Source organism: Amblyomma mixtum, chromosome 2 (assembly GCF_055824585.1).
Source record: "Amblyomma mixtum isolate Tamu chromosome 2, ASM5582458v1, whole genome shotgun sequence".
NCBI classification, from domain to species: Eukaryota; Metazoa; Arthropoda; class Arachnida; order Ixodida; family Ixodidae; genus Amblyomma; species Amblyomma mixtum.
Window position 1 is genome coordinate 245128701 of NC_143013.1, and position 24005 is coordinate 245152705.

Below are 24005 nucleotides of genomic sequence, written 5' to 3' on the forward strand. Positions count from 1 at the left end.
TGCTAGCGCACCTATTTGGTATTTGGCCTAACTACGAAAATCAACCATCATTTTTTAGAGGTGTGTTCTTCCTAAGAAAAATATTAAAAACATGGCGATGAACAAAAAATTATTTCAAGGCTGAATTTTACACTCTGCAACAGACCCTTCAAGAGAGTAAATTAGCTGATAACGTTTGCCACCTAGCCGTCAAAAGGGAGCAAATCACCTGCACTACAGGACGTTTTTGTCAAGAAATTATCGCAGATTGTACAGAGATACCTTGAACAGTGAACCCAATATAATTTCTCCAGAAGGTAGTAGCTCATAACAGATAATTTGCTGTCGTGTATGACTGACATCTATAATGTCAGTCACGCATGTTGTGAAGTGCGTTTTTGCGCGAAAGTGTGTTATATGCATGTGGCGAGGCTCACGACCGACTGGATAACTACTAATTTAGATATGCTTTTGAATCAAACCGCTGCATCACTATTTTCATTATCAGCCCAGCCATGACCACGGTAGTTTAATTGTCCTCACCCAATGACCGTCAATAATCTCTTCCTGCGGGAGCTGATTTTTGCACTGTCCTTCCTCTCTTAGCCTTTGCTGCCGCCTGGAGTTATGATTACGAATTTCGTTACTATTAGGCTTATACAAAATCTTTGAACTTTTTGTTCGCTACAGGATTGATACGGTTCTATTAACATGTTCGCACATGAAAAGAAAAGCCTAGACAAGCGTAGAGATATCACATGACAATTTGATGATCCGATACCTTATCCTAAGAAACTCTACCATTGAATAGGACTTGCACAGTGTCCACCGCAAGGAATAACTAAACACTCAGAAAACAATTTATATCCAGAAAAAAAAAACAGCGTGAAACAAGGAAACCGCCGGGGTTACTTCGGTCTCCGCGTCCAGCGTGAGCTTCCCAACTGCCTCTCCCGGTAAACCAAGCTTATTTTCGGCGGAACATTCGTGCATTATTGTTAGCGTGTGCAGAGACTCCTGTAGCTGCGTCGGTGGGTTCAGAAGCTGGACCGTTCGTAATATGCTTGCTCAAGAGCGCGCCCTACTTGTCTCTTGCACTTGCCGCAACGCACAAAGGGAATGTATTAGAAGCGGGATGTCAGGCGATATGGTCACGAGAAAGACTGATGGGAAGAGCTAAATCCGGAGCATCCCACAATGCTTACAGGTCGGCTTGCCAACGTGGAAACAGCCAGGCCCGAAGTTGTGCTTGCTGTCGACAGCTGCGTTCAGAGGCGTTGTTCACGGGGTGACTGCGGGTGAAAGGTATTACTTTTTTCGTTGGAAGTGATAGTGTTCTACGGGTGACTTCTTTTTCTCGATGGCGCCTACGTACTCGACCATTATTTCCGTTTGAGGCTGTTGTATCGTCCCAATGAGTACTGTTCAACTACTCAGCCATTACGCACGTGTAACCTGCCCCGATTAGCGCAACCTCTAGTGCCTCGCTCTCCCATGCAACTTCTATCATTGTATCAATGCAGGAATAGGCTTAACACTAACATCTCCCATTATCTTCGTCCACAATTTCGTTCCCCGTACGGATCCTTTCAGAAAGGATTCGAACGGATTCCAGGAGGATCCTTCCAGAAAATAGAACACTAGATGGGCATTACACCAGCCATGATGAACAAAAGTTGTCGCCATTGCTGACAACAAAAGAAGCTGGAGTCGGAATAGGCGAAGATGGGCTCGCGGGGCAACTTTTGCCGGTAATCAAAACGGCGTCGCTTGTCCAGCTTGTGGGGTTAAAATCGGGGAAGATAAACACGTTCTCCCCGTTTAAGCGCGGCTGACACAGTTCAAAACCGCGCTTACCCCACCCCGTGGTCGCGTACGCTACTGAGCGCACGCCGACCACGGCGGGCCTTGCTCTGCGGGAACAAAGGAACGACTCACTGGCTGACACAAACAAGGCATTTATTGCTATAACAACAATAACGCCAGCTAGCAACAAAATACACTGAGGAATCTAGGATGTCCGACTCACCAGCACGGCTACGAGCGAACGTCCGCCCACGGTAGGGCAAAGGGAACTCCGAGGTCGAGCGGGACGGGCTCGGCGGGAGTAAGTTCCGACCGAGAGGCGCCCGTCGACGAAGAGCGAAACGTCTGCTCGCTTCCCGATCCCAGAGAGAAGAGACCCCGTCGCTCCCCGCGAGCGCGCAGCAAAACGCCATCCGTGGCGCTGGTGTCGCTGCGACGCGAGCGCCCTCCCTTGTTAGTTACAGTAACCGAACCGAGAGGAGTGCTTTTCGGGGGGGGCAGCTAACAACAGTGGGGTGCGTTGAGGGAAAGCGAACGCAGGGGACGAAGGCGTCCCCACATCCCCCCAACCTTAAATAGACCCACGCGCCTGCAAGTTACATGCTATGGAGGAGTCTCCTGGTCTTCATGCACTTGAGGCAGGTCGTGCAGCGGAGGTCACGCCGACAGAGTGCACGCAGTCTTCCGCGGTATTCCGAAGGCGACGTGAAGGTCTCCGCTGGGACGGCTCGCATGGCCCGCGGACTATGTGTCCGCAGGCCCGCGAAGAGGAGGGCCGGTTGACCACTGCAGGCCAAGATTCCGCAGTAGTCGCCAGGGTAACAGCAGCCGGAGGTGGCTGCTGTCTGGTCTCGCCACGGATGGATGCGGCGAACAGGATACAGGCCGCTCCGTCGCAGCAGGCGGCAGCGAGACGATGTGCACAAGACAGCAAGCCGCAGTGGCTCCGCTGGATCTGAAAGATTGCCAAAACACACTCCGCATGCCTTTAACGTAGGTCACGGGAGGGGAAACGGCGTACACAAGGGCCTCGTGGCTCAAATGCTCAACTCGCTAGCAAAACGTGTCGGGCGGCTGTGCAACACAAAGTTCGAGTGAACAAAGCCCTTTCTTGAGTTGAACGAGAATGCTCAATTCATGCGAGGTTAAAAAAAAACGGGTGGCCAGCAAAGTGCGCCCCCTCTCAACACCACGGTCCGGTGGTCGTGTCACTTTTGACAAGGTGCAGGCAGCTATGAATAGCCTTAGGCCTCACTACCACAGTGAAGGTCGACGACCCCCAACAAAAGAAAGACCCGAAACGGGTTTCGTGCGCGCAGCCGCGAGGAGACATCAGCGTTGTGGGGTGGTCCTCCTCGCTCACTGCACGAAGCAGCTGCTGAGTGATCGGCGCCCACCGTATCGGACGGTGTCGGAACGCCCGGTGCCGAGCTGCAATACCAGCGAGCTCGTTACGGCACCCGTGGCCCCAGGCCACCCGGCTCCCAGAGCCGCGACTCCCAGAGTCGAAAAAGAGACAGCGAGAAAATATATACAGAAAACTCGGACCACCCACGCGGCTTCCGTACTCACTCGGTTCGGGCTCGGCAACTCCGCGGGCGCTAGGCCTCGCGCTCCCTCGATGCGGACCAAGTGGTTCTTGAAGAAACTCCAGGAAGAAAACTTCACAAAAAAAACATGCTGAGCATGTCGAAAAGTTCAAACATGCTGCAGCGCAATACACCTCGCACTCAAGAAAGCATGCCGCAGGTCTTAGCGATCAAAATTCACTCTAGGCCTAGCACTTGTCAAGTCCGGACAAAGAGCGTTCCTCGAACCGAACAGACTGTCGTCCAATGTTCCAAGAGCAGGCCCCACGTTGGGCGCCAGATGTGGGGTTGAAATCGGGGAGATATAAACGTTCTCCCCGTTTAAGCGCGGCTGACACAGTTCAAAACCGCGCGGACCCCACCCCGTGGTCGCGTACGCTACTGAGCGCACGCCGACCACGGCGGGCCTTGCTCTGCGGGAACAAAGGAACGACACACTGGCTGACACAAACAAGGCATTTATTGCTATAACAACAATAACGCCAGCTAGCAACAAAATACACTGAGGAATCTAGGATGTCCGACTCACCAGCACGGCTACGAGCGAACGTCCGCCCACGGTAGGGCAAAGGGAACTCCGAGGTCGAGCGGGACGGGCTCGGCGGGAGTAAGTTCCGACCGAGAGGCGCCCGTCGACGAAGAGCGAAGCTGCGAGCGAAACGTCTGCTCGCTTCCCGATCCCAGAGAGAAGAGACCCCGTCGCTCCCCGCGAGCGCGCAGCAAAACGCCATCCGTGGCGCTGGTGTCGCTGCGACGCGAGCGCCCTCCCTTGTTAGTTACAGTAACCGAACCGAGAGGAGTGCTTTTCGGGGGGGGGCAGCTAACAACAGTGGGGTGCGTTGAGGGAAAGCGAACGCAGGGGACGAAGGCGTCCCCACAAGCTGTACAAAAAGCAAACTTCTCGCAATTTTGCAAGAAGCACCGCCGGCAGGAAACGGTTGCATAACCTCATTGCAACAATTTTTTTTATAGAAATAGCCCCGATAACTCATATTTTGGGTGTTAAATTTTGAACGATATTTTTTTGATAAAGGTTAGTAATCTTCACAAAGACTCATGTTTTATCTCACATGAAAAAACCCAGGCGTAAGCCATTCCCTTTGAACGGCAGCCAGTCCCTAGTCTAGCTATGTTAAACAAACCTAGCGTACAGAATGTGTAGCTCCCGTACACTTCCGTCTAAAAGTTGCTGCTTGCATTAACTGGTCTCAGTTCTTGAAATAATTTGTGGATTTTCTTGCCTGTGTAACATCTAACTACGCTGCTCCACATTCACTACCCTGTGTGTACCGAATAATTCGGCTTTCTAAATTCACCTCTTTGTCATTACCAAACAATGCTTGTTCGTAGTTCTTTGTTAGCCATTGAGTCTCGGCTTCTTGTTCGACCCACCACTGCATAATATCACAGTCTTGAGGTTTTCGAATCCCTGTTTAGAATAGTGCCTACAAAACTCGTGCAAGTGAAAAAAAGAAAGGCACGTACTCCTCTTGCCTCAAGGTTGAGATAAGGCAACGATAGGTGTACAGGACCTCACACTTACCCTCGTCAGTTTACTGAAGCTACTCATGGGTTAACCTCAGCCATATTAAAGAGATGGCACATTCTCGAGGACACCCATTCTTTGTCAGAGATGTCCTTTTGTTGCGGAAACTAAACTGTCGGAAAGATTGGGTGCCCTCAAGGATGTGTCATCTCTTTAATGTGGGCGAGGTTAGCCTGTGAGTAGCTTCAGTAACTCATGACGATGAGGGTAAGGTCCTTTTGTTTTGGAAAACTAAACTAGTCAACACGGATGTTTCAATTTTCTGATTTACTACAACAACGGCACTGCTTGCCACTTAGAGGCCCCTGCACTCTGCGCTAGTTCTAAAAGCCGCCGCCCTTTCTCCCACCTTTCGGCCTTCTATATAGCATGCCTTAATACCATTCAAAAATACCACGATATTGCTGTGTTACGACATACCGCGCCTCCGAAGTCGACCTCGCTTTTTTAGTATAAAGTTTGTTCAAGAGATGACAGAGTCCTAAAGGCTATGCTATAGCTGAAACCACGGAACGACCAGGCGGCCAGTGTTCAGAAGGTACCACGAAAGTTAGAACGACCACAAAGTTATAAATAAATCGTTTCATTAAATAAGATACTTTCGATTGCAGAGGGGCTTCGCACTAACACTGCACACATCTGATATCAAGACCGGCTTGCTTGACCGACCGGCAACCTTGAGTGGGCGGCATGAAAGCATCGACACAGAGGCATAGTGCATAACCCATTAGCGGAAAGGTGCAAGCACTCAGCCGCAAAGACAGGGACCTATGGAGTAACTAGGAGCGTTGCCAGGAGTGCCTAATTTTGTCTCCCAGAAGTTCTGCAATACACGCAGCGGAATTACGAATACAATCTGCCGAATATAGTTGCATCTCACGGCGGGATAGTTTCCAAGGAGGACTAGAAGTCGGGATCCTGTTAGGAAAGATGAATTGCGAGCAGTGCGAGATTTCCATCCCGAAAGATGAGCGGAGCGCGATTACCAACACGTTCGTTCCAGTCGATCGAGATTATATGCAGCTGTTAGCAGTAGCCAGAAGAAGGTACTTTGGTGGGCCAACTAATGTGCCCGTCTCTTTGCAACGCTCAACATGCATGCGCATCCACCTGCTTTACTTCAGAGAGATTCAAAATCGGTACTTTACAGTTCAGTCTCCGACTCTCGAAAGCTATCACTACTTTGTAGCTATGAAATTATTAGACTGCCGCTTCTTTCAGAAGATTAGAATTGGTAAGTCATGGGATGGAAATAACAAGTATTTGGAAAAGCATGCTTTAAACTTGTTCGAAAGGCTCATGCGAGCGCCACTTGCGGGGGAGGGGGGCGTAAAAATGGATTATTTTCGGGCTGTTGAGAGGCTTATGACCGGCTCGTGATCAATGCAGCTGGTTGAGAAGAAAGAACTAGCTATTTATAGTCTAGTCAGGCACCTCTGGCTACAGAGGCAGCGTAACTTCCTCATTACTGGAGATGTACTCGTGCAGTGGTTAGTTTACAACTGTTTCATAGTTCTGGCCCAGTCATTAAGCTGCTTCTGCGCGCTGTATGACACATCTGTGTGTGGAGGAGAAACGCTCGAGATAAGCAATACTGTCTACTGTCTTCCGTGTGAATTAGGAATCCTTGGCTTAATGAGATATATCTGCAGCAGTACGTATCTGGAACTATACTCCAAGCTTTGAAACCAAGATAGTGAACTGAAGTGCTTTCGTTGCTCTCCAAGAACGAGGCACATGAAAGAAGTTCGGGCGCTATGGTTGCCGCGTTGTAGCACTACGCGCCTTGTATTTCGGATGCAAGGTACAGGGCTTGAAACCCTAGCACTATTTCAAACGAAGTGGTTTTCTCGAAAAAGCAACCAATTTTTTTGTAATTCAGTTTAATTTTTCAAGGGTAAAAGCGCAGCTTCAGACCACAGAGATTTTCCAGCTCAATGTCAGAAGTGACCTGTTGTGTTGTGAAAATGTCTTAGCGCGAAATATGAAGTGGCCACAGCGTGATTCTCGCAGTAGATTTCTTGTGAGAAAAGTACTGCGCATATACTCTGTGGAGCTGTGAGCTGAAATATGGCGTCGCGTGTATAGCGGGTATTTCAAGTGAGTAGCCTCGCTCAGAGCCGTTATGAAAGTGTCAGAAGCGAACACCAAAGGCGTATTATAAATGGAGCGGATGAGGATGAACGAAAGCGCAGGAGGGATGGCAGAAAGAAGAAGGAATTCACGCTGAACTTTTCACTGCGTTAGTAGCACGCGCTAAGAACAGAAACAATTCTTGAACGACTGATCAGGAAAGGTGCGGCAACAACTGCTACTATGTGGAGACAAAGAAGAAAGGACAATGGCAGTGCTTATTACACAACTTTACCAAACACAAAGGAACAAAACATGAAAGGATGTTTTTTCGTGCTGTGCTTTCTGATGTTGTCGAAACGCTGGAATTTATCCTTTCTGTGACAAGGAAGGATACTTTCTACGTTGAAAAATAAAACTATATTGTGAACTTGCTGTATGTTTATTGAGAAGGCAGCTTTCTCGCTTCTCCTAGAACGCGCGGTTTGCGTTTTTATGTTGACATTGTTTCGGAGAAAGGCGATGTCTCGTTTCCGCTAGTTTGGGCTAAAAACTGAAATGTGGCGAAGATTTTCACAAACATCTCGTTGCTCAGCGGCAAGAGACAGGGTACCTTCGACGTTTTGCATATATGAAAATGTTTTTAAAAACCATTAGAAAACTGCGCATTAACAACTTCAGAGCAACACCAAGTTGAGCACTTTTCTCCTCATCGATGCCATGCGCTGATCCTGCGTGGTACCAAGTTTTTCGTAAGGGAATGCCTTCTTGATACATTAAAAAAGAGAGGTGACGCCCATGCATTATATGCTGCTCTTTCGATGTTTTAAGCTTGTGCATTAACTTGGTAGCAATCAATATAGTAAACGTTTCTAAAGGAAGAACTATTCCTGCTAGCAAGGGTGCTTTTTGTTTTCAAACTTGAATGGCTGCCTGGCTGGTTAACCCTAAGTAGTGCCGGTGCAATGCCATTCTGGCCAGACGATATCGTTGTTAGTTTGCATCCGTTAACAGGAGATGGTCGGGAGAGCGCCGCGTTTCACAGACTTCAACGCCTTAAAACAGTGTTCCCACTTATTTATTATTATTTGCAAATACTGTTGGCCGTGGGGCCGTTACTGTGGTGGGGCGTGACACTTGAGGAGTAACATGTTTCCCTTACTTTATACCTTTGCTTTTGATTAACCCTTTATATCCCACAGGTGTCTCACGAGGTGAACATTGCTGAAATTGATATTTTTCATCAGATGTGGTTCATAGGAAGATCAGTGAAAAAAGTTAGAATGATCCCTTTTCATTTTGTAGAACATTTTATTGTGCCACAAACGTTGCAGCTAGGATTGGGGGATAGAAATTTCCCGAAAATTTAGGAGGCATGAAATTTCTGAGAGCAGCTTTGTAGCCCCATTTTTTTAGGTTTACTCTTCATATAAACCTTCAGAGAATGTCTGCCCTTGTTGGGGATGATCATCTTATCTACAGCAACGCAGCTTTCAAGTGTGGCAGCTTGAGAAATGTGTTCTTTAGGTTCGTAAGCACATATCGTACCTTAATTTCGTCAAACCTGTTTCTTGTCATCGAAACGCTGACATCCACTTGACGAGTGTTCACTGACCAGTACATCATTCTAAAAGGAAGGTTAGCAACAGACATGTAAAGGACAATGGCAATAAACTTGCGCATCGCGCGGACTGACACTGGATGGATTCGGGTGCAAATTTTTCGGGTTCTGAATCTGTTAGTCTTGAAAGTGAGGAACTCCATTAGGTCAGAGTCGACGAGTTTCAGGAACCTGCTCAATGGGCTCTTCACTCTTTCTAAACCATATGTTGGCTGCAAAACACTTTGTTCCTCGCCCCGATTCATATTGATGTCCTTTTTCACCCAGTGCCAAATCTTTGTTTGCTTCTTTTTTGTGTTGACGTCAACTGTACTTCTCCGTCACTGTCTGTGGAGCTTTCGCTGATATTGTGCCTTGTTCTTGTATTCTTCATTGCAATCTGAACCGTCCAAGTTTTCATCCTCGCTCCCGGTATAGTATTCTAAAAGAATTTCTTTCTCAGTCAGGCACTGCCTGCATATAAAAAAAAACGTTCTTGAAAATTACGATGTCAACAAAAGTCGCTGCTAGACATCACGTAAGAAGGTTCAAAAGATAGAAAAAAATTAGGTGCCGCAAATACCCAGACATAAGCGCTCAATGAAGTCATACTCTTTCATGCATTTCTCTGGGAGTACGAACGCCAGATTCCTGGCTGCCACAAACGTGTATCTAAAGCTGAACGAGGTGATATGCTCTCCAAGGAGTAGTCGTAGAAACATGAAACTGAGTACGTATATTCGCTAGGCTTTTGCAAAACATCTCTAAATCTTTTAAGCAACGAAGCGCCAGTGTTGAGGTCACCAAAAAACAAAAACAAAGCTCACTGACCGCCTAGGCCGGCTGCACGTGGAATCCATGTTTTCGACGCTCAAAAAACTGTACCGCAGTACCTGTGGCGCCATCTACTGACAACAAGTGCAAGCACCAGCTGCCACAAACGTGGCAGCTGGGAACACGGGATTCGTAGAGCATATTTTGTTTGTTAAAAAAATTAAAACAAAACTGCCACGTTTGTGGCACCTGGGATACAAAGGGTTAAAACTGCAACCGCGCAGTGCTCGGCGTACCAGCTGCGAAGACCCTGGTGAGGCAGTAAAAGGCGAATGGAAGCAGCGTGTACTGATTAGGCGATGATCGCGTGAGCAGCACCAGAAACGAGCAGCCGAGATGTGCGCAGAAGGAAAGGTTATTGGAGCGACAAACATAAGCGGAAATCAGCTGAGAAACAGTAGCAGAGGAAATGGAGGTTTTATCCAGGATATAAGCAGCACGTGAGAATTTTGCTACCATCACCGACACACACAGTCATAAGGCAGACATATTTCTTCAAAATCAGCCTTGCAGGGCCTGTTTCTCTTTTGAGAAAGATTGAGATTAAGTGGATAACGCTACGCATTGTTAGTAATTTCTTTTACTTAGAGCACATTCGTGTTACGGTTTAGGGTTGAGCGCTTGACGTCTTTGTTTTCAGTGCTTATTAGTCTGTACTCGGAGGCGTGTGCTCGGTAGGGTAACCGCGCCGGAACTACTTGATGCGCTTCGCATAGAGCCGCATGCATGGGTGTGTCGGCGCTGCACTGCGAGCTGTTATCGCAAACTATCGGTAATGGATAATTACGAAAACGGACGCGTTCTTCTAGAAATAATAAATGTTTTTCGAGGGCTTCAAAATATTTTGCCCAAGTTGTCGCGAGTGTATATCTTTGTTCTGTCTTTTCTTTTATTCTCCGTTTTTTGTCCCTATAGTTCCCTAATACTCATAGGCGGCTTTATAACCACATAAAAGCTGGCGATGCACATCTTTAGTGACGTGTCGTCGCGGTGAGTGGTGAAAGACAGGCGTTGTCGTTTATTGCAACCAGATGGCGCCATAGAATAATGATCTTGACAGAGTCATTACATCGACCATTGTTCTGAGGATGACACCATCTGCGCTTTGTGTGAACACTGCCTGTCACACAAATACGTATAAACCTTCTTAGTATCTTTTTCTACGGCTTGACAGCGTTACGCCACCCACTCGTCACCGGCGCTCTGAGGACCGCTGACACTAATGCTCTCTGAAGAGGAAGAATGCCGAGTGCACGACAGCCTGGCGTTATGTGCTTCTTTTACTATCTATTTAATTCTTATTTTGATTTCGCCCTAAGAGCAGGCGCTTGCGTCTGTTGTTTGCCCGGTAGCCGTCTGGCGGATTTCTCAGCAGATCCAATAGCTCTCCCGTGCCGTTTTCTCATTGCAGCCGGCTTTCCTGTAGCGCTAAACGAACAAAAGGAGCATTGTAAGAAACGGGGTGAAGGGGCATAATGAGGCATCATATCACGCACTATACACACAACCCGCACATTTGTACACTCGTCTGCGTACATATAGAAACGGGCGCGAAGCAATTATTTTTTTGAAATTTTGTAATAAAATTTTACGTCCATAAGCAGAAATATGGTGTTTTTGGAGACCTTGAAACAAAAGCACCAGAGTGGATTGATGCTGCCACAGTAGTACTCCCTATAGGTTGGGAAAGGTTTTAAGAATTCAGTGCAAGAATATATATCTTGCCTCTGCTACTCCGAGAGTACAAACACAGATGATTTGTAGCGAGGGTTTTTCGCGTTCATATCCTCTTTATGTCAGTGAAAAACTGTTGAAAGGGAGAACACCGTTTCTGAGAAGTATGGGCAATGAGTGGCCTAAATAAGCATCAAGACATTAAACAGGCACGATTGCTTCTATGGCTGCCATGGCTGCTGTTTCTGGCCCCGAAATGAAGATTCTTGCCGGAAGCGATTCGCTCCACGTACAGTTAGTTCTGTCCCTGCTTTTCTTTTCAACTTTTGGCGTTTTATGAAAATGGTCACGGGTCTTCTCCAAGCGGTAGTATAGAGGTGAATTTCAGGAGACACGACCGTCGCACATTATCGCGCTTACGCGGACCAATCTTTATTTGAACTTGACAGGGCAGAGAGCTCTTCGACGTCCTTTTCGCGAAAACATGGTGGCAGAGAAGAGGAGAACTGACGCATATGGATTTAGCAACGTCGATGCAGACGGCGTATCACTTTTGGCTGGAACTCCGCTTTCGAGTTTCTGTGTACGTTTCCAGTGGTCTTAGATATGTGTTGCCTCAGAATGAACCAAACGCTAGGTCAATGTTTGAATGGTTTGTTAAAAAGCACGTCAATTTCTAAAAATTAAAAAAAAAGTGAAGTTAAAAGTCAGTTGAAGGTAAGTTTAAACTTTTAAAGTGTGAAAGCGCGTGAAGTTTTTCGCCAGTTTTCGAAGCTGGAGAAAAGTGCATGAGTTCTCAAGTATACTAATTAGATTCAGTATGTTCCATGCTATTCAGAATATTTGCGCACAAAAATTTCACGCGGACATAGAGTCCACATGTCATTTTAAGCCCTTTTACGAATACTCCAGGACAAAGTCCTCTCCCATTTGCCGAAAGCTGAACTCGTCTGGCGATAGCTGCTTCCATTCTCCCGGTTGTCTTCACGATTTCATTTCGTCGCACGAACTGCCTCTCGCTGCTGTGCTTGCTTCATGATATCATTGTATCCTAAACTTAATTTTGCACAACCCCGAAAGATTATTTACCACGGAAGGTTGATTGCTGTAGCAGCAAGAAAAAAAAAGTCGTTTGCCTCTTGAATGCTTGCTAGTGTCTGGATTCGGCTTCTTCTCCAATCCATCTTCAACCATCTTCACCAAAGGCTATTAAGGAGGCCCTTGTACTTAGCACTAGCCGAGATGCTTAAAAGGCTTTCCATACGTTTGGGAGTTACATAGTCGACAACGGAAGGGCGGTGGTAGTTTCGACCGTTGGCTCTCGAAAGGGTCGTTCGTCGTTTGGTTGTAGAAATCCGCCATTCTTGTCAGACTTCAACGTTAAGCCCTACTACAGGTACTCATCCCCGTTTTCCGCGTCCTCAAGTGGAGATTGACAGAGAAAGCATAACGCGATAACTACAGAGGACGAAGCGAGTAGAGGACAAGCGCTCACTTCATCCTCTGTAGTTATCGCGTTATGCTTTCTGTGTAACGATGGACCAACACGCCCAAACATACTCCCTCCTGGAGACTGACCGGCCAGAAAAAGATGTGTGAGGCCGAGTGCGCTGAGCTTTCGTGTAATTATATCCGTTCCTTATTATGTAATTATTCCTGGTGTGGCAGGAACACTTTTGCGAAAGTAATAACTCGCAAAAGTGAACGACATCATTGTTAAGGCTGCCCGAAAATTACGCAGCCTTCGGGGATGACCGTTTTGACTACGCTATTGGGCAGAAGGCAGCGAGTTGAATTTGAGCTTGTGAAATCTGTTATAGTGAAACGGTAGACAGTGCACAAAAGACTGCGGCCTTTAGAGAAGATAAGACGGCTCACTATGTGCAATAATCTGTAACACGTGACTATGGCACACGAAATAATCTTGCAATAATCTGTAACACGTGACTATGGCACACGAAATAATCTTAGCTTGTACTTTAGAATGTTTTATGCACGCAGCGCACATAGCACAATTATCTGCATGAGGGCAGGCGAAGACTTACAACTGTGTGTGAGAGAGAGAGAGAACAACTTTTATTTAGAAAGCCTGCAGAGTCGGTTAGGCTCCCTCCAAGCAGGGAGGACAAGCTTTTACCGCGACGCGGCCACTACGTCAATCTCGTGCGTTGTGCTCCTTGAGGTCTTGTTACGTCCCTCGCTACTTCCGCGGGTTCGAGAGGGCCGCCGCCCCCTTCCTGGGGGTGCCGCCCCCCTCTCCTCGGTTTCGCTCGGTCGCTGCCTCTCGAGAGCTGCCGAGACCTGCTGGACGGCCTTGAGTTGTGTCTGATGATCACAGCTCCTCGTTGCAGCCTCTAGCTGCGGCGGGATCGTCGTCTTCTCGCTGGCTTCGCGCGGATTTACGCTACAGTCCCAAAGGATGTGAGCCGCGGTGGCTCTCTCCTTCGCGCACAGTCTGCATATGTCACTCGCGTGCACACTCGGACACACGTGCTTAGCTAGCACCGGGGTGAGCAGGGACCCCGTCTGTAACTGTCTATATAACATTGCCTCCTTCCGGGTAAGCCCCGGGTGAGGTGGCGGCATAGTCTGTCTGTTCAGTGTGCCAAAAAAACTGCTAGAGGGAACAGTAGAAAAAAAGGACAGGAAAGGAAACAAATGTGGCTTATTTTGAGGATAGCACTTAGTTCCAATATCAGTATACCGTCGGGGCCCACCGGTTTTATAACCGCTGCAGGCTAACCTGCGGACATCTGTTCTGCTTTCCTTCAGATTAGTTGGTCTGAATACTTGATTTTTAATCTCTTTATGAACCAAACGTATAATCAGCACATAGGTTTATACAGATATCCCTGAAATTTATTCATTCTAAAATGTTCATTAAACAGTAAATGGGGTGAAACTTATGATGCCACTTTTGGTTAATTCCTCATTCTTTCCTGGCAGAGACACTCGTCTATCAGTAATTTAGTATTTCCGCTCTTGCCTTGCCACCCCCTGTCTTATGCACAATAAGAATAAATAAACTATGTTCCGAAGCCATTGAATATGCCACCCAAAAACACTAGCACTTCAAATTTACTGCAAAACTTTTTTTGACTTTACTCTAACCAAGGGATAGGCGGCCAGCTATGAGAGGATATTCTGAACGTCCATGATGGCGTCCATTCCGATAAGAATAATTCCACAGCAGCACTTCCCTGATATCAGTGAATTAAAGAGGTGTTCCAGAGATGAACAGCGTATGCTCTTTCCCTGAGCTCGAGATTAAGTGGTGCCTCACTGGTGTCTCCAGAATGCCAAGGGCGACAAGGATAATAGCGCATCTTGCCACTGTCCCGTGCTGCAAGAAAAAAAAAAGAAGATTCAAGATAGGAGCCAGGAAAGCAACCCTGCTAAGCAGCCGGCGAAGACACGTGACACAAACTGAAGTGCGACAAAAGGGCAGGAGTGGGCGTCGTGTCGCGGCTTTTCGTGCGGGCCCAATTAATTAGCGACAGCGTGAGAAACAGGGCGCTAGGGAGCGAGCGGTTGGGAAAAGGCGGTTTTGTTGCCGACCACAAGTATTTTTCTTAAATTTCTTTCTGCAGATAGCTGTTTAAGGTTTCCGCTCAGCGCCGCGGCAAAATCAATGAGTTGGAAAGCTGGCGCTCAGGGACGGAAGGCTTTGTCGCAATTAAAGCTCCAACAGAGGGCTGAGCATTTTGCTTTGTTTCGCTTTTCCGCTTGGCTGGCTAAACGGCGCACGGCAAGCAAGCCATGGCCTGGCAACAACCGGCAGGACGGTGTGGCAGTTTGGCGCCTTCATGGCATGCTTACGCAGCACAAGCGCCCGGCTAAAGGGCGCCACCGGTGCGGTCATCAGGAAAAGAAGGGAGGCAACGAGAGGAAATTTGGGGAAATGTCCGACAAGCCAGGATGACAAACGGAGGCTGTCGTGGTTGGATTGTTTTACGCCTGCGAGCAACACTCGGAGATGCCGTAGAGGAAGAGTTAGATGGTTTGGTTTGGATTATGGGGTTTAACGTCCCAAAGCGACTATCCATGGCTATGAGAGACGCCTGGAAGAGTTGGAGTTAGAGTTGAATTGGGCTACCTGATGTCCTTTAACGGCGAAGTCCAACTACGCGGGTGCTGGCAAGAAAATAGACGAGCTAGCCATAATAGATAAACCGAGGGCGAAACAGTTGAAGAGGATGCTATTCAGCGACATCCTGAAAGTCCAACAAGGACTAGTAAGGCATGCGCGCAGGGCAGCTACCCTGGCGGAGCCCTGGATTAGGGGAACCGACCTTGAAGAGAAGATGAAACACTCCATCTGAAGCCGCAAAAACCACTGTAAAATAGAGCAAATAAACGTTTTCCACCGCCTACGCGGGTGCTTTTGCGCTTCACCTGGGTACGAATGCGGCAGCCAAAGCCGGGAAGCGAACCCGCAAGATGGCTGAACAGGGGCTGCGTCGACATTTGGGGCGGGATATGAACGCAGTCAGATCTTTCTTATAATAAGCGTGATTGTCAGAAGTTTGGACGCACTGAAATGTGCTGTTATCTAGAAAGTCATGAGCAGAAAGTATCAAGTGAGGCGCCAAAAAAACTTACAAAATTATTTTCAGGTGTTTTATAGTAGTACTGGAAGGATTGCCGCGATTTAGCTGGTTTTTGTTTATTTTGGAAGCAGGAGCGACTTAAAGTGCCTAAAACATGGTGATCTCTTTGTTGAAGAATTTCATGCGACAGTAAAAAGGAAAAAACGTATAACGCACACCTCCGAAATACTGTTCAATTTTGACGTGGACGTATGACGACCAGGCAGAAACTGCGTAGTTATCCTTTGGAGTACGTTGCAATTAACTGTAGTGTTCTTTGCGAGCTGCTTACAAAATTATGAAAATTTGAACATTTCCCTCCGAGTGGAATATATTAAGCGCCTCAAGAGAACATGACCATGGCCCGCTGGTTTGGGGGCTCTGGATAGCTGGGTGGAAATCAAGGGAAGAAAAATTTTGTTCGGCGGAGACGGAAACCCACATTTAGTGGAGATAAGGGAAGTTTGCTGACGCTTTGGTTTGCAGTGAACGTAATCTATCTTGCGATGATGATGCCAACGACCTTTAAGCCTGCAAAAGAAATAGGTGCCATCGCATTCCTTTCCTCACAGAAGTGCACGCTTGAGATATCCAGTGCTAAGCTTCACACAGGCGACTTGAGCTAAGCCCGAACACTTGGCAGCCCTCATAAGCGCACTCGTTCTGAATGGTGCCATTTGTGAAGAACTAGGTATGCTTCAGAGTGACCGCGTAACTACAAAGCCGTCGTTCTCCTTTCAGCAGTGCAGGATACCTTGAAGCCCGGCTGTTCCTGAAGCTTCAAAGACTCATTAGAATAAAAGCATTGCATTATTAACGGAACAAGAAAAGGTGGCATGCTAGAGACTGCGCTCAGTGGCGAATGGTCCACTTTGCAACCGGTGGAGGGGCGCAACAGTTGGAGGCGCGCCGCATGCGACACGTCCAAGGTATGCATGTCTCATTAGAGCTGTAACACGAGTATCAGAGACAAGGAAGCGAACGGGGCGGGTGCAGATTAACAGTGATGATATAGAAGGAGCCGTTGGAACTGTTTGCTTCTGTGATTACTTTTGCATTGGTTTCTGTAATTTTTACTCCTATAAGGTGAATGTGTACGAGGGGGTACCCAAAAGAAACCGGACTTATTTTTGTTTGAACTTATTTGTTCACATTTGAAGCACAGACCTTCAATCTTCTTCAAAGTATTCCCCACTTGCAATGATACGCTTGTCGAATATTTCATTCCATTTTTCAAAATATTGTTTAAATTCATCTTTTGTGATGCTGTTGTTGTTGTTGTAGCCTACGACAGAATGGCACTTGACAGTGCCTCCGTCGTTTTTTTCTTCACCTCAGCAACATCAGCGAAACGCTTTCCATTCACCTATTTTTTCATTCTAGGAAACAAAGAAAGTAGCACGGGGCAAGGTCGGGAGAGTATGAGGGTTGAGGAATAGGGGTCATGCCATTTTTGGTCCAAAATTGTCGTAGAGACAGGGCTGTGTGAGCAGGGGCATTGCCATGATGGAAAAACCAGTCACCCGACCGCCACAAATCTGGCCGCTTCCACCGCACACTGTTGCCCAATATTTTTAAAACATCCAAGTAGAAAGCCTGGCTAACTGTCTGACCCTGCGGAACAAATTCTCAATGGATGACTCCTCTCACGTCGAAAAAACAAATCAGCATTGTTTTGAGGTTTGATTTCACCTGACGAGCTTTCTTGAGGCGAGGTGAATTTGGAGTTTTCCATTGGCATGATTGTTGCTTTGATTCAGGATTCGATTCAGGAACACTTGAGTTGTCCCCATAGCATCGTCCTTGTACGTCTTAATATTTCAAGAGTTTCCATTCAACTTTTTCCGAGCAAAAATCAGAATTTCACCGGCGCACGCGGTTCACGAAAATCAGCGATTGCAAAAACGACATTCACACAAAACAGTCGTCACTCTAAAATTCTGCCTAAACTAGCCTGACCTCCTTCAACGACGGCACTCGGCTTACTGACTCTGAAATGTTCGTTCTATGCGCTCCTAGTGGCAAAACGCGGTACCACAGAAGCGTTGCCGACCAAAAAATTTAGTCCGGTTTCTTTTGGGTACCCCCTCGTATAACTGCAGAATGTCTTTGCACGGCATAAATAAATATTTCTACCAGAGTGTTGCGCAGTCTCTCGGGGGTGGAATGGTGGAATATCGGAAGCATAATATAGCATATAGCATAATATAGCAGACAGCTCTTCCTAGGCTGGCCGTAGAATTTCGCGGCGCCCATATTTATTTCTTCTTTTTGGAAACCAAGCTTTTTTCCAGGCATGTAATGACCCTTTCATTTTGTCCAGCAGATATTTTAAATGTAACCGGCATCCCTGAATTTGCGATAACGTCTTACACACTTTAAAACAACAGTTTGAAATGTCGCGTGCACATCTGTAGACGCCGTGCTGCAAGGGGTTATGAAGGACAGTGCAGTGAGTTAAAGAAATTGTTAAGAACATAGGGAAAGATGCGGCTGAAACTGTCGTTGCCTCGGACTAGACTTGATAGCAAATAAAACTTGTCTGCATTTGGAAGCATTGAAACAGATCAGCTTTTCTAGCACCTCTGACAAAGAGCCTATGGGACTGAGTATACTTTATTTAAAGAGCATGGTGTGCAGATGATAGGCAGAAATGTCGACCTTGTCTCTTAAAGAGTGAACTAGGCCATAAGACAACTTTACGTCGTAAGCAGAAACTATAAAGAATTCGTGGTCCGAGCGCCAACCTGCGTGGGGAAAATAAACGGGGAAGGCAAAATCTTCAACTATCGGGAATGTCTACAATGTTCTTCTGTGTACAAATAGCATGGCTGATATTTTTTTTAGAAGTGAGGTAGACGAGAGGACGGAAAACAAAATTCTCGAGGCACATACGCGAACAGTGGGTTATAGGGAAGCCTCAGTCTGATGAACAGATTGCGGACATCACCGTCCGTGGGGAGGAGTTTCAAAAGCGCTTATTCTAAACGGGAAAGAGAAAAGTACGGGTGAGGGAGAATATTTTATAAGGAGACGATGGAAACGGTGTACACTTGATCTTGAAAAGTTCATGTAAAAGGAGGTAGTCTGCGACTGCTCGAAGTGGCAATTGTACTACTTCCTCGACCGCCGAGAAATGTTAGCGCGACACGCTGTAACTCTTAACAGCTGAACTGCAGATAAAAGAAATAACATGAAGGCAGTGTTGAAACGAGGTTCTTGGATGACGTTCACTGTAGCAACCAAAAATGTAGGATGGTCTAAAGAATTACTTTCGTTAAAATTTAAGCAGCGCTAACATTTAGGACGAATACACAGAGGACATGACAGGACGGGCGCTGACTCCAACTATAACTTGGCATAGCTGGCATAATAACTTGGCATAGTTGGAGTCAGCGCCCCTCCTGTCATGTCCTCTGTGTATTCGTCCTAAAAGTTAGCGCTGCTTAAATTTTAACGAAAGAAAATGCATAACCAACTAGCCCCGCAACGTGTTTTACTAAGTGGTCTAAAGATTTATTTCATAAATTGTCTGTTCTGTTCAGTTTAGCTCGTCAGACTAAACAAGCGCGAAAATTTTCACCCCCCTACGGGTATAGGTGTTATACGACTTCACCACGAGCAAATATTGGCGCTGCGGCGATCCCCAAGAACGTGACTTCCTGGAATTGGTAGCGCTGAGTAAGCATCGAAAGTTAAGCCCGCCTACAGGTCTCGTTGGATAAGCAGTGCCTTCCTGATGTAGGTAGCGCTGAATAAGCACCAGAAGTTAAGCCTGCCTACAGGTCTCGTTGGATAAGCAGTTTCTTTCGTTTGTCGTAGAACGCTCGATACTGTAATGCGAGGTCGTTGGAATCCCCGCTCTAGATTTTTCTAGGTGCATTGTTTCCCCAGCATCTAGTTTCGGATTCTCGAAATAGTTGGAAATATTTCTTGAAGCCATTCCTAGTTTTCGCCGTGGCGACGAAGCCCTACCATCTTCCCCTTCTGCGATCTTGTTTTCTGACTCAGTTCGGATGGATATGTCGCAGAATAGGTTCGATCTTGGCACGTGCGTTTCGAGACTTTCCGGGATCCCGGTTCTTCAGACATCCCCTATATTGCCTTCACACTGGGCAAAACGTGCGTTTGGTTAGGAATTTCTCAGGTGTACAGGTTTCGTGAATAAATCTACTACGATAATATGCAATATTTGCTACAATCGCATTCCATCAACTTGCCGTATTATGATTGGAAAGAAGCAATAGTGCTTTGCAGGTGTAAGTGGTTTAAAAACATAGCTTTTGAATTTTTGTTTGGCTTCGTGGCGGACAGCAGCCACCAGCGGGAGGTGAAGCGAAATGTGCTCGGCAAATTGATGTAAAATGCGCATGACTTTTTCTGCTATAAAAATCACGCTACGCTTTGGTATACCCTCTATAGGCACTCCAGAAATGCGGGCCCAGAGCCGAAGTTGTTTGCACTGCGAAAGTTCGGGCGCAGCGATGGTGACAAATAACTTGGCAGTGAACCCTTGCAGTGACGTGACGAAGTGCGTCTACTACATAGAGTGGTCATCCCCGACACCAACGTGCACAAACCTGATCATAGTGTGCATCCTATATGACCAATGTTTTTTATAAGTTGGCCATGACACAAAGGGTGAAGGCCCGCTACAAAGGGTGAAGCCAAAAGATCATCATCCGTATTATAGTGAAGCGCGCACGCATTGCGCGCGCGAGAGTAAACTCATGTCGTGTACATCATCATCGTCTACTTTCCTGCAGCGTTAGACGCTGAAGATAACATACTATTATATGCTTCCGGCCTAAAGCGTGTACGCGACTTGAGAATTGCCACAGAAGCCGTATATGTGAGAAGGTCCAGTGACGGTACCGTTAACACGCCATGTGGCAACGGAACTTTTAGTGCGTGAAGCATAATTCGATGGGTACCAACCTCGAGCAAAATCGTCCGTTGTCTGTTCCGTTGTTAGCAGCTCGCCTAGAACGAGCGCTCCGTCCCGCGGCGCTGGCCGCTCTTCGTCATCTTCTACGTTGTACTAATCGAGTGGTTTTGAGCCCAGGAAAATTGTGTCTTAAGTGTCCGCAGCTAGCAGTGCGTGGTCATCGTCGTCTTCTACGTAGCAAAAGTCGTGCACTGGTTCGAATGTAGCAAACATTCTCTGCACCTTTTTTAAAATGATGTGTACGTGATGGGAGTCTTGAGTTTACTAATCCTAGTTAGTCCGTGTGTCTCAGAGCAGCTTCAGTAAACCGCCGAAGCCTCGTACTTCATGCGCGGCCTTCAAGTCTCCAAAAATTTACGCCGTCATAATAATAAGCACCACACTTTCTTTTTCTCTAAACCCTAAAGGAGTAGAAACAACAACTTCGTTTTTTTTTGCTCTATTTGTGGATGTGACTGACTTTTTACGCACTACTACTCTATCATGACAAATTTAATTTCGCGCCGTGTTCTAAATATTTCTCGATCCCGTTCGCAGTTTATGTGATCTAACACGTTTTCCAAAAATAAAGAAGGGTTTGTTCATGCTCGCTTTGTTGCAGCGTCTTCCAAAATCATTTGATGCATAGCTTGAAAAAGAATTAATGTGCAAAGAATATTGACGCACCCTGCTCCCTTCGCACACATATGTACGGAGCTTCGCACGTCGTTATGTAAAGCTCCATGATAATTTAAGGATACATTTGCGTGGGTTTACCGCTCACACAGTGCTACGAACAAAGTAATTGAATTCGGTGATGGGCGCTTTGAATCTCTCGCCGAGATTGGAAAACCTCATTACATTTTTTCTTCTCTTGAAACGCTTCAAACAAAGAGAAACTTCTTCCCAATCACATCGAGTCCTTTTATGGTAGTGCCACAATTAGTCCTCGCTATCATAGGCATCAAGCTGGGATGAGATTGGCATGGATTTAAACACATTCTCAACGGGTGGAAGCTTGAAAATGGGCAAAAAAATGGTAAATGGGCGGCGGATGCGCTATACTTGCGGCGTGGAATAATTGTCTTCCGTTCGCGCAGAGACCATTTCCATCGGCGGCCGGTAATGCGGTACTGCGCTGGGCGCGAAACAATCGACTGCGGTACAAATAAGCCCATCCTTTAGTCCGCCCCAACCATGGAAATCATTAGTCCCTCCGTGCCTATTTCCCTTCGGGCTCCGAGGCCCTTTCATTCACTGTGAAGGGCCGAAATCCATGCGTTTGTTTCGGGCGATGTTTAAAAAATTTTTTTTTTTATGACAGGGCTTTCATTTCATATTTGAAAGGGTGTGCGCTAAAAAGACCTTCACAGGAAAAAAGATAGAGACGACACCTTTCCTTTAAAATATGAATATGTACCAACTAGCCCGTCAAAAAGCTTTACTAAGGCTTTCATTTGAAATAGCATGAGGTAACAATAGCTGCAAAAGAAAGAAAACAAATAAAACACGAAAAAACTGTAAGTAAAGAAAATTTTAAAGCAAATACAGAAGATCAAAAATAAATGCCATTAATAAACGAATTAGGAACAAGTGCCAACAGCGCGCTCCAGGGGTTAAAAAGAAGGGGGAGGAGATTTTTATGGTATAGTACGTGGGATTTAATTTCGGTATTGCTGAGAAGGATACCACTCTTGAATACGAAGATGCCTCTCGTTACTGCTGATTGGTCCTCGATATCTTTCTTTTACTGTTGACCCGACTTGGGGATGCGCTGTTATGTTCCAGATCACAGCCCAATCATTTCCTTATTCTTCTTTACAAAAAGGCTTTTATCAAGCACAGTGCCTTGGAATAATCATGTTTACAATCGTTCTTCCTGGCAACTGCAGCGCTGGACGCACTTAGACGGCATGCTTTTAATGCACTACTCCATCTATAGGAAACCCCAAGTTTCGAAACAGGAGCACTGGCGTCAGCACAAACACAGGCGCCTCGATGTCGGGCTTAATAAGCTGTTGGCCGCTCGCTTTATGGGAGGCCGTATTTCCTTCCAAGGTCGGGACCTTCGTGAACGCGAACTAATATCCATTTATCTCAACTGCTTTCGCCGCGCTCGCTGACGCTTGCGTTGTCCGCATGCGAGCGCTGAACTTGAGCGAAAGAAACAAAGAAAGAAAAAAAATGGAGTCGGGCAACTCTCTATTTCATTACTCCAGAAGACCTTTTGGCCTGAAAAGTAAAGTACGGCGTGATGTAGGCAAAGCTATATCACGACTGTCGCATTGGTAGCTCTATGATATTTGTATGACTAGAAACAATGCATGAATCTTCGGAGCCTGAGGCTATTCGCCTTCCCTCCTTGTATTTGTTTTCGGCCGCTTGGAATCTCCTCCCGCTCTTAGAAGGACCGAGATTGGTGTTCATGCTGCGGTTTTTGCCCAGCATGTTGGCGATTGCTTTAAACTTTTCACAACTGCTTTTCTTCTTTTTTTTTTAACTTTTTGCACCCGTGGTGTTTGGTTATGTGCATCTGACTACTGCTGTGGTCGAGGCTTGAACTTTCATTGGTAATGGTTTCGTAAATAGCAAAAATAAATACCTTTAAATTACTGTAGTCTAAACTAGTAAAAAGTGGCAGTTTTGCCGGGCACAAAATAATAGAGGACACAAAATCCATGCTCCGACAGAGTTACGTATTGTACGGTGACACAAAGGCGGCAGGATGTCGTCGGAAGCGCGGAAAGTATGAGGTGAAATATGGTTACTAAACTCTCATCTCATCTTTATAATGGCCTTAGTAAACATACTATTAACACTGGTCTTTTCCCTCTACGGAACTTCACTAAGCTACGGTGGCTTAGTATGGTGTGTGTCGGCTGGGTTCAAGGGCACGTGGTCGAACCCGGTCGGCCAAGTCCCATTTCTATGGAAGCAAAACGCAAAAGACGTCCGTGTGCTGTGCGACGTCAGCGCAAGCTAAGAATACCAGGCGGCCAGAATTAGCACGGAGCTCGCCACAATGGCGCCTCTCACAGACCATGTGCAATTATAGGACGCTAAACCCCACAAACCAAACCCCACATTTAAGGTGCCGACTTTAATGACGGTTATCAAGCGCTGCTTTCAAGAAGCATTTAGTTTTGCGACACACGCACCGCTGTCACTGGCGCGTTATGGGCAAAATTGTGGGGAAAACGTGTAGTGACGTTGGTGTTATCCTCTTAATGGCATAGGTCTCTGGTTATGAGAAAATGTCTGCGCTTTGCAAATGGAGAGGGACGAGAAGCTAGCATGGCTTCTGAATCCTGTTTTATTTTTTTCACCAAATATTAGCTACGTGATACTCCATTGCCCTATTCCACGTTCGCGCATGGATTACACTCTC